General features: G+C 38.7%; 1 non-coding gene across 1 annotated transcript; it reads left to right on the top strand.

The window, feature by feature from the left end:
* The first annotated feature begins 4,890 nt into the window (after window positions 1–4,890).
* Window positions 4,891–4,962, top strand: TRNAC-GCA. Its single transcript has one exon. It is a non-coding gene; the product is annotated as a tRNA-Cys (tRNA).
* The last annotated feature ends 5,189 nt before the right edge of the window (window positions 4,963–10,151 follow it).

The following is a 10,151-nucleotide window of genomic DNA, read 5'->3' as shown; positions in this document are numbered from 1 at the left end:
GAATATAAGTCCATGTTTTCAGTAAACATTCATAATAACATTGAGGCACAGACAGGTTGATGCTAAAATCATCTCAATTTGTATTTCATTAATTTGGCCTACCTTTTAAAAGCATGAGACCAACTAAGTTGACCAACTTGTGTAGAATAAGAAGTAAACACAAAAAATTGTCTATTTTTTCCAAAAACTTCTATCCATACATGAATTGGAGGGAAACACATTCACAGACTGAGTGGTGCTTTCTTTAAAAAGGAAAATCCATATAGTTTGCAGAAACTGAAAGCCTGATGTTTCTGTCTCTATAATAATTCATAGGTTATAAAATGTGAAAATTCTCATATGCAGCCTTTAGACTGTCACTGGAATCACTCAATAGTATAGACACTCAAGATCTAGGCCAATGAACACATTTTGAATGTACGTCTAGTCTCTCTCCCTTGTGTGTGTATGTATATATATATATATATAAACTGGTGATAATGAGAAAACTTCAAGAAAGAAGATGAAATGGTGTCCTTTTCATCCCAGGCTTCTCACTTTCTAAAGACATTTCCTGTTGTGTGGGAAGCCGATAAGAATCTGTTCTGCCTACTCCCTGACATGGCATCAGATCCTACTCTCCGTGGCCATTTCTTAACATTAGTGGGAAGCAGCACATATTGACACTGAAATCTATTTAAAAGCAAGGTTCCTGACAACTAAACTTCAAGAGGGCAGAGCCTTTAAAAATGCACATAGGCACATTGTGTTGACAGCAGGTGCTATTGACTTTTCCCGCTGAACAATCCCGTGCCACCAGCTCCGTAAAGGCATGAGGAGCCTCGGAGAGAAAAGCAGCTGGTTTTCCTTAGAAACTACCTGCTGTCAGTCGGTTTGGCATCCTTTGGGGCAGCAGGTGCTCCACAGATAAAAAGAAAGATCGTTAGAGAATCTTTTTCTTTTTCTTGCAGTTTTTTGACAGTACATTGATGGTGGGACCTAGTTGTGATGAAAGTTCAGTTTACTTTGACAAGATAGCTTTTTCTCTCCAGGCTATTAACCCGATCATTGGCCTGTGACAGATTAAGGAAAAGGAAATCATAAAAATTTGTCTTTCCTTGTCTTGACTCTTTTTTTTTCCTACATACACAAGCCATAGCTGGATAGAGAAGAACTTTGCTTGCACTTCAAATACAACGTCCCCAAATCAATTGCTGTGTAAGTTTTTCACTTTTGTGTGTCTGTTTTTCTTTAAATCTGTTCCCTTTGACATCTGTGATCTATGGGAAGATTATACTATGCCTGATGTTATTGTGTTGTATTGCCTGAGGTGGACGAACTGATTGTAAGGTCAGTAGATTAAATGTATGTAACTCTGTGTTATGGTATTGGTCATAATTTACCATTAGGAACAAGAGACAGTGTACAATGTCAGGCTTTCACAATTTGATTTCCTATTCCGTAGTGATAGTACAAGATTGTTTTGTGTCTGGATTAGTAGCCAAAATCTTTACCTGTCTGCAGAAAGGTCACAGAAAAATTCATGGAAGATGCCAAAGGTTATAAAACATCAAAAGTTACTACTAGTAGGAAACAGTGAAAAGTGAAGTGAAAGTCACTCAGTTGTGTCCAACTCTTTATGTGTGACCCCATGGACTGTAGCCTGCCAGGCTTCTCTGTCCATGGAATTCTTCAGGCCAGAATACCAGAGTGGGTAGCAATTCCCTTCTCCAGGGGATCTTCGCAACCCAGAGATTGAACCCAGGAATCTCACACCGCAGGCGAATTCTTTACTGTCTGAGCCACCTGGAAAGTCCAAGAATATTGGAGTGAGTAGCTTGTCCCTTCTCTAGGGGATCTTCCCAATCCAGGAATAAAATCGGGGTCTCCTACATTGCAAGCAGATTCTTTACCAGCTGAGCTCCAGGGAAGCGCAGGAAACAGTAACAAACCATGAATGCAATTGGAAAATGCATGTGAATATTACATGTAACAGGCTTCCCTGATAGCTCAGTTGGTGAAGAACCTACTTGCAATGCAGGAGGCCCTAATTTGATTCTTGGGTAGGACGATCCCCTGGAGAAGGGATAGGCTACCCATTCTAGTATTCTTGGGCTCCTCTTGTGGCTCAGCTGGTAAAGAATCTGCCTGCAATGAGTGAGACCTGGGTTCGATCCCTGGGTTGGGAAGATCCCCTGGAGAAGGGAACAGCTACCCACTCCAGTATTCTGGCCGAGAGAATTCCATAGACTGTATAGTCCATGAGGTCACAAAAGGTTGGACACGACTGAGCTACTTTCACTATTACATGTAACACATGTGTATGGAATCTAGAAAGATGGTTACTGATGAACCTATTTTCAGGGCAGAAATGGAGACACAGACATATAGAACAGATTTGTGGACACAATGCAGGGGAGAGGGTGAGGAGAATTGAGAGGATAACATGGAAACATATACATTACCATACATGAAGTAGATAGCAAGTAGGAATTTGCTGTGTGACACACGGAGAACAATCCAGTGCTCTGTCACAACCTAGAGGGGTGGAATGGGTGGAAGATGGTGGGGGGTTCAGAGGGGTGAGGACATGTGTATACCTGTGGCTGATTCATGCTGATATATGGTAGAGGCCAATACAATATTGTAAAGCAATTATCCTCCAATTAAAAAAAAAAGTTAAAAAAATAACAGCTGATGGAGACATTTGGTTTAAACAATGAATTCATTTTAAGTCAAAGCTGTCACTATTACAACTTAAGGAAAGAGAGAAAGATTTTTTAAATGTTCTTGTTAAAAGTGAAGTAACTTGGAGAAGGCAATGACACCCCACTCCAGTACTCTTGCCTGGAAAATCCCATGGACAGAGGAGCCTGGTGGGCTGCAGTCCATGGGGTCGCACAGCGTTGGACACAACTGAGCGACTTCACTTACACTTTTCACTTTCATGCATTGGAGAAGGAAATGGCAACCCACTCCAGTGTTCTTGCCTGGAGAATCCCAGGGATGGGGGAGCCTGGTGGGCTGCCATCTATGGGGTCGCACAGAGTCGGACACGACTGAAGCGACTTAGCAGCAGCAGCAGCAGCATCAACATGGAGAAAAGAAGACAAGGAGACATATATAACAAGCAAAATCAAGAAAGATTAGATTTGAAACCAAACATATTCCTCTAACTATAATACAAAGTATATAATTGTGAACGTTTAGTTACAATAAAAATTTCACTCAGCTGGTCAAACTGCTCAAGGGTTATTCCCTAAACACAGGGGCCTTGAATAATTCCTATCCAAAAGGAAAGCAAACGTCTGGTGTATTGCTAATTATTTATACTGACTTATCAAAAGTATTCCTCACAGAAAGTTAATCTCTGTCCAGCAGCCACAAGTACCAAATTCTTCCCGAAAGTGTCTAATGATTGGAAGAATTTTTAACAGACCACTTTCAGCTTCTGCATCTGAGCTGGGAATGTTGATGAAGTGGCAGGCTATTTGGTTGCCTGGGACTCTGGACTAGGAAACCAAAAGGTCAGGCTAAGGAGTTGGGTTTATTATGGTGGCAGAGGACTTGCCAAAAGTTGTTTTGTATTTTAGAAACAGCTTTATTGAAATACAATTCTCATACCATACAGCACACCTGTTTAAAGTGTACATTTCATGTCTGTATATTCAGCATGCTGAGTTATATTCCATCACCCCCCAAAAAACCCCATACCATCTAGCACTCACTCCCATCCTCCCTATGAGGGGCTTCCCTCATAGCTCAGTCGGTAGAGAATCTGCCTGCAATGCAGGAGACCCGGCTTCGATTCCTGGGTCGGGAAGATCCCCTGGAGAAGGAAATGGCAATCCACTCCAGTATTCTTGCCTGGAAAATCCCATGGACAGAGGAGCCTGGCAGACTACAGTCCATGGGGTCGCAAGAGTAGGACACAACTTAGCGACTAAACCACCACCCATCCTCCCTACTTCCAGTCTAAGGCAGTCACTAATCTACTTTCTGTCTCTATAGATTTACTTATGCTGAACATTTCAAATATATGGAATTACTGATATTGTTCTTTTGAATCTTTTTTCAATTAGCATAATGTTGTCAAGGAGTATTCGTTTTGTAGTATGTATTAATAGTTTGTTCCTTTTTATTTCTGAATAATATTTCATTATATAGATAATACCACATTTGATGAAGCCCACAAAGAAGTGGTCATGTGAGCACACAGCAAGACGATGGCAATCAGCAAGCCAGGAAGAGTTCTCACCAGAACTCTACCATGGCACCCTGGTTATGGTCTTTTATCCCCCAGAACTGTGAGAAAACACATTTCTGTTTAAAACACCAAGTCCATGGTGTGTTGTTGTGGAAGCCCAAGCTGACTAAAACAAATGGATATGGACATCTCAGGTCTAAGTTACGTGGGTATCATCCTTAGAGATGTTCATCATTTGATCAGTGGCAGTGTTGTGAGATTTGTGGTCCATGCTCCATAGCTTTGATCTGAATTACATAATATGAAAGCTCTGATCATTTTCAAGCATGGTAAGCACCTAAGATGTTTAAACCAAATCTGCTGAGTTCTCCATGAACCCTAAGATCTAGATGAAATTAAATCAAATTCCTATTTTATACCCCCATGTGTATATATTTATCCAAAATTTCTAGAAATGTCTTTAAGGCTATATTTTCTAGCCACCTTTATTTCCACTGTTTTCACTAGGCTTGTAGATTATCTTTCATTTTCCCTGTTTTGTAACACAAGGAATCAAGTGCAATTCTCAATCCATTCATCTTACTCACATAAGCGTACAAATGCATATACATACTTTTAAATGTGTGAGTGATATGTGTTCAACTTTATTAAGAATATAAGGAGAAGTGAAATCTTTACTTTGTGGTAATCCTGGCCCTTGGGCTTCCCTTGTAGCTCAGTTGGTAAAGAACCTGCCTGCAAAGCAGGAGACCCAGGTTCGATTCCTGGGTTGGGAAGGTTCCCCTGGAGCAGGAAATGGCAACCAATTCCAGTATTCTTGCCTGGAGAATCCCCTGGACAGAGGAGTCTGGCAGTCCATGGGGTCGCAAGAGTCGGACACAACTTAGAGTCTAAACTACCACCATCAATTCTGGCCCTTACTAGTTAAATATTAGATATTCAGAAGTGAGAGTTTAACACTAACATTTACCATTGTAATTAAGAACTACTAGTTCTGGCAATAAAAACCCATTTTAGCTATCTGGTAAGATGATTAATGAAACATCAGCCCTGGTTGTGAATTTCCCGATGGATGCTAACTGACTCAGAGCTTTCTTGTTTATAACCTGGATGTTGTATGTATAATCTTCTTACTGTATATAAGTGTGGTGGAAGAACAATGCCTCCCCAAAGATGTTCAAGTCTTAACTTAGAACCTGTGAGTGACTATATTACCATTCACGGCCAAAGCGATTTTGTTGCAATGAGGAAGGTTAGGAAATTTGAAGTGCGAAAGAGTAGCCTGGATTATCCAGGTGGACCCAATCTAATACCATGGGTCCTTAAAACTGGAAAACCTGTCTTTCATGTGGTCAGAGAGAGGGAAATATAACTATAGAAGAACGGTCAGAGAGAGGTAGAGAGATGCAATGTTCTTGGCTTTAAAGAGTAAGGAAGGATGCCACAAGCCAGGGAATGTTGGTGGACTCTAGAAGCTATAAAAATCAAGAAAATATTTTCCCCTAGAGCCCCCAAAAGGGAGGCACATCTCTGCCCATTGAGTCTCTTGTTGAACTTATAACCTACAGAACTGTAAGCTAATAAATTTGTTTTAAGTCATTGAAGTGATAATTTGTTACATCAGCAAGAGGAAATGAACACAATAAGAAAGTGTTTTAAAGTATATTATAGATATTGTAAAAACGAGGTTTATTTATAGCAGAATTGCTTCTCTAGCTGAAGAATTAGACATCGAAATGGTCAACAATAGATCATTGTTTAATATACCATCCAACTAATTGAATAATTAAACATTATGTTGGTCTTTTTTTTCCTCCCAATACCCTTTGTATGATTTTATGACTATTATTTCCCTAATAATTACAGAGATAATACTGAAATTAAAGTGAAAGATGAGGAAGTGGTATAGTCAATAATTATTAAAGAAAAATTAACAGAACCCAGATGTTTCTACCACATTCTAATCTAGTTATCACATATTAATCAATTAAGTTGTTCTAATAGTTTTATGCTCATGGATAGATGGATTAGATTATTCCTTAATTCAATTATGTTCTAATGTAATCCATGAAGTCTGGGATAGTTTATAGATACTTGCTTGAAGGATTTAGATATATTGGATGATCACTGTCAGGATTTTCTTTCATTTTATTTCTGCTATCAAAACCCTTTGCTATATTCCTAAATGAATTTGGTATATATGTTTATTTGGCAATGTATAAAAGGATCAAACTTAAACTGCATGCTTGAAAAGTCAAATATCAAAATGTCTACAACTTTCTTCACCATAATGGATTGTTTGTTAGAAGGATAAAAGTAAGCCAAATAATGAGAAAAATGACTCAGAGTTTTTCTAGCACATAACTTAAAATGTATATTAAACAAACAAACAAACGAAAGGTTCTTGAGAGTGGGAATTATGAATTTTTATGGCACTTTCCATACTAACTCAATTTGGCTTCGAACCAGACTGAAATAGACTTGTGGCCAAGGAAAATGTTTCATGTTTCCTTTTACTACTGATATTACACAATTGCATAATAAGAAAAAGAATTAAATACATGCTTAATTGGTATTTCTTTAATGTTTGACTTAGCTCTTCCACGTTATTCTCCAATAAACCAGCACAAAAGAGCTATCTTACATAGACACAATTCTAATCATTTTATTGTTACATTGTGGATTTTAGCACATACTATATCTATTCTCAGATACTATTTGGGATCTAAGTCTTTTTAAAGTGTGAAAGTGTTAGTTGCTCAGTCGTGACTGACTGTGACTCCATGGACAGTAGCCCACCAGGTTTTTGTCCATGGAATTTTCCAGGCGAGAATACTGGAGTGGGTTGCCATTCCCTTTTCCAGGGAATCTTTCCGACCCAGGGATGGAACCCGGGAGATTCTTTACCATCTGATTTTTATTGTCATTGTTATTTAAGAACTGACAATAGTCTAAGTCATATGTCAGCAAACTATGATCTGCATGTCAAGTCCAGGCATAAATAAACTTTTATTGAAATTCAGCCATCCTTGTTCATTTACATGTTGTCTAAGGCTATCGGCTTAAAACTCAACAATCAGAAAACTAAGATCATGGCATCCAGTCCCATCACTTCATGGCAAATAGATGGGGAAACAATGGAAACAGTGAGAGACTTTATTTTGGGGTGTCCAAAATCACTGCAGATGGTGACTGCAGCTATGAAATTAAAAGATGCTTACTCCTTGGAATAAAAGCTATAACAAATCTAGATAGCATATTAAAAAGCAGAGACATTACTTTGCAACAAAGGTCCAACTAGTCAAAGCTATATAGTCAAAGTTTTTCCAGTAGTCATGTATGGATGTGAGAGTTGGAGCATAAAGAAAGCTGAGTGCTGAAAAATTGATGCTTTGGACTGTGGTGTTGGAGAAAACTCTTGAGGATCCCTTGGACTGCAAGGAGACCTAGCCAGTAAATCCAAAAAGAAATGAGTCCTGAATATTCACTGGAAGGACTGAAGTTGAAGCTGAAACTCCAGTACTTTGGCCACCTGATGTGAAGAACTGACTGATTGGGAAAGATCCTGATGCTGGGAAAGGTTGAAGGTGGGAGGAGAAGTGGACAACAGAGGATGAGATGGTTGGATGGCATCACCTACTAGATGGTCTTGAGTCTGAGTAAGCTCCAGGAGTTGGTGATGGACAGGGAAGCCATGCGTGCTGCAGTCCATGAGATCGCAAAGAGTCCGACAGTACTGAGCGATTGAACTAAGGCTGTTTTTGCCCTAGGCTGATAAAGTTGAATAGCTGGGACAGAGACAGTAGGACTTGGGGCAAATTCTTCAAAATATCTACCATCTGGCCTTTAGAGAAAATGTTTCCTGATCCCTGGCTTAGGTGAAAAATAAACATAAATATAAAAGAAACTTTACAGTAGACTTGGATTTAACAAATGAAGAGAGCTAAGTGAATAATGAGTGGAAAGTTTTCATTAGGAAAATTCATTAAGTAGTTCGATAGTAGATTGTACTGTAGTTTAAGAAATCATTGGGTTATTGACCATTAATAGATTTTGCTGGAATAACATTTTCAAAATACTTAAATAATATATCTAAGAAGTAAGAATTAAACAGTGTGACATCAATCAAAATCAAGTCTCAATGAGAATTAAAATCCATCACTTGTTATTATTTAGTATTAATATCATGATTATCATTCTCTGTTGATACAGTTATTTTCAAAAGCAAGTGCTTCTATTTTCTGTGAAGTGAACTCTAATTAAATAAGTGTGTGGTTAGCTTAATGCATATTGACTTTAAGAAGTGAACAAATGGCCAAAGTCAGTTCACTGCGTAAATGGATTGTTTTAGTTATCTCTTTTTTGAACTATATCCTTTTTGTCCCTCAGTATTATAACAAAATATGTTTTCAGGTTTAGTGTTGCAATAATTAAAACACAATATAGAGCAATGGAACAAAATAGAAAGCCCAGAGATAAATCCACGCACATATGGACACCTTATCTTTGAAAAAGGAGGCAAGAATATACAGTGGATTAAAGACAATTTCTTTAACAAGTGATGCTGGGAAATCTGGTCAACCACTTGCAAAAGAATGAAGCTAGAGCACTTTCTAACACCATACATAAAAATAAACTCAAAATGGATTAAAGATCTCAACATAAGACCAGAAACTATAAAACTCCTAGAGGAGAACATAGGCAAAACACTCTCTGACATATATCACAGCAGGATCCTCTATGACCCATCTCCCAGAATATTGGAAATAAAAGCAAAAATAAACAAATGGGACCTAATTAACCTTAAAAGCTTCTGCACATCAAAGGAAACTATTAGCAAGGTGAAAAGGCAGCCTTCAGAATGGGAGAGAATAATAGCAAATGAAGCAACTGACAAACAACTAATCTCGAGAATATACAAGCAACTCCTACAGCTCAACTCCAGAAAAATAAATGACCCAATCAAAAAATGGGCCAAAGCACTAAACAGACATTTCTCCAAAGAAGACATACAGATGGCTAACAAACACATGAAAAGATGCTCAACATCACTCATTATCAGAGAAATGCAAATCAAAACCACTATGAGGTACCATTTCATACCAGTCAGAATGGCTGCGATCCAAAAGTCTACAAGTAATAAATGCTGGAGAGGGTGTGGAGAAAAGGGAACCCTCTTACACTGTTGGTGGGAATGCAAACTAGTACAGCCACTATGGAGAACAGTGTGGAGATTCCTTAAAAAACTGGAAATAGAACTGCCTTATGAGCCAGCAATCCCACTGCTGGGCATACACACTGAGGAAACCAGAAGGGAAAGAGACACGTGTACCCCAATGTTCATCGCAGCACTGTTTATAATAGCCAGGACATGGACGCAACTTAGATGTCCATCAGCAGATGAATGGATAAGCAAGCTATGGTACATATACACAATGGAGTATTACTCAGCCATTAAAAAGAATACATTTGAATCCGTTCTAATGAGGTGGATGAAACTGGAGCCTATTATACAGAGTGAAGTAAGCCAGAAAGAAAAACACCAATACAGTATACTAATGCATATACATGGAATTTAGAAAGATGGTAACAATAACCCTGTGTACGAGACAGCAAAAGAGACACTGATGTATAGAACAGTCTTATGGACTCTGTGGGAGAGGGAGAGGGTGGGAAGATTTGGGAGAATGGCATGAAACATGTAAAATATCATGTATGAAACGAGTTGCCAGTCCAGGTTCGATGCACGATACTGGATGCTTGGGGCTGGTGCACTGGGACGACCCAGAGGGATGGAATGGGGAGGGAGGAGGGAGGAGGGTTCAGGGTGGGGAACACATATATGCCTGTGGCGGATTCATTTTGATATTTGGCAAAACTAATACAATTTTGTAAAGTTCAGAAATAAAATAAAATTAAAAAAAAAAACACAATAAATCCACCACAATTAACAGGTGTCTATTTA

This window comes from Bubalus bubalis, chromosome 1, assembly GCF_019923935.1.
Source record: "Bubalus bubalis isolate 160015118507 breed Murrah chromosome 1, NDDB_SH_1, whole genome shotgun sequence".
In the NCBI taxonomy this organism is placed as follows: domain Eukaryota; kingdom Metazoa; phylum Chordata; class Mammalia; order Artiodactyla; family Bovidae; genus Bubalus; species Bubalus bubalis.
This window is presented reverse-complemented; position numbering and strand designations above follow the sequence as displayed.